The following is a 1,543-nucleotide window of genomic DNA, read 5'->3' on the forward strand; positions in this document are numbered from 1 at the left end:
TTTGTAGGAAAACACCCGAAGTCAAGTTAGGAGCTACCATGGCCAATCAGGGTGAACCATTACAGTTACCTGTAGTAGGTGACCGTAGAGCCCTGAGGGATTATTCTATCCCATCCCACTTCACATTACCTTCTTGCATTATATTGCCACCGACTACTGCCGCCAGTTATGAGTTGAAACCAGGTGTGATCCAACTCCTCCCTACATTCTATGGGTTGGAGAAGGAGGGCCCTTATTACCACATCAATGAATTCTTAGATATCTTTGCGACTTTCAAATTCTAGAATTTCTTAGATGACACTATCCGGTTAAGACTTTTTCCATTTTCACTTAAGGATAAGGCCAAGTCTTGGCTTAATTCCTTGGAGGTGGGCAGCATTACTTCATGGGACACATTAGTCACAATTTTTTTGTCCAAGTATTTTCCCATTCAGAGAACTACAGCTCTCAAGAGAGAAATCTCCAACTTTATGCAGCAGGAGGGTGAACACTTTTATGAGGCTTGGGAGAAATGGAAGGATTTGATCCATAGGTGTCCGCATCATGGGTTTGAGATATGGCATTTAGTGCAATAATTTTATCAAGGTCTTACACCCCAGGTTAGATCCATGGTAGATGCAACGAGTAGTGGGAGTTTGATGGGTAAGAGTGCTAGTGAGGCGTGGGACTTCTTCGAAACGTCGAGTGATTAATCTTAGCAATGGGGTTTGTCATGTAATGTTGATAGGAGATCCCACGAAGCCAAAAGAGGGGGTCTCTACGAGGTTAGTGAAACACCCATGCTCATGGCCAAGATTGAGGGGTTGACTAGAAAAATTGATACCCTTATGGTGTCCAAGAGTTCACCTGCTCCTAACCCATCTACTGTCTGTGCCATACGCTCTGGTTCATCTCATCCCACACAAATGTGTCCATCTAGTTCATCCTACCCGGAGCTCATTGAGGACTTGAATGCAGTCCAGAATTTTCATAGCCCAAACCGGAATGATCCTTTTTCAGAAACATATAATCCGGGTTGGGCTAGGCACCCAAATTTCTCATGGTCCACGGGCCCACAAGTTGGGGGTCCTCCAGGGTTTACTCAACCCCAAGCTCCGCGCCCACACTTCACTCAACAGCCATTGATTCCACAAAAACCTTCACTTGAGGATACACTTCAAGTATTCATACAAAATACACAGTCCTCCATTGCTAAACTTGAAATGCAAGTGAGTCAGATGGCCAGCCACATGAGTGAAGAGGCACAAAATAGACTCCCGAGTCAAACCATTCCTAACCCCAAAAGCACACATGAGAGTGGGTTGAGTTCCAAACCCCACCATGAGCAAGCCAAAGCCATAACCACCCTTAGGAGTGGTTGTGATTTGAAAAATGGGGTAGGGACCACTAAGTCTAAAGAGTCAAAGGATGACAATGGGGACACATCATTGAGTGAAGAACCTCTAAGTTCTCCACCAACAATTAGGCAGATCCCTAACCAAGTCCCACCAGCTCCTTATCCGCAGAGGTTATCGGGCCCACCTAGGAAAGGAGATAGCATGCA

General features: G+C 45.4%; 1 non-coding gene across 1 annotated transcript; it reads right to left on the reverse strand.

Moving 5' to 3' along the window:
- Window positions 1–443: 443 nt before the first annotated feature.
- LOC137939605 (small nucleolar RNA R71) lies at window positions 444–550 on the reverse strand. The gene has a single exon (XR_011109985.1). It is a non-coding gene; the product is annotated as a small nucleolar RNA R71 (small nucleolar RNA).
- Between the last annotated feature and the right edge of the window lie 993 nt (window positions 551–1,543).

The sequence above is a fragment of the Aristolochia californica genome, unplaced genomic scaffold (assembly GCF_029961685.1).
Source record: "Aristolochia californica isolate CCGP_79_NKW_82.1479 unplaced genomic scaffold, dmAriCali1.0.hap1 SCAF_8, whole genome shotgun sequence".
Classification (NCBI taxonomy): Eukaryota; Viridiplantae; Streptophyta; class Magnoliopsida; order Piperales; family Aristolochiaceae; genus Aristolochia; species Aristolochia californica.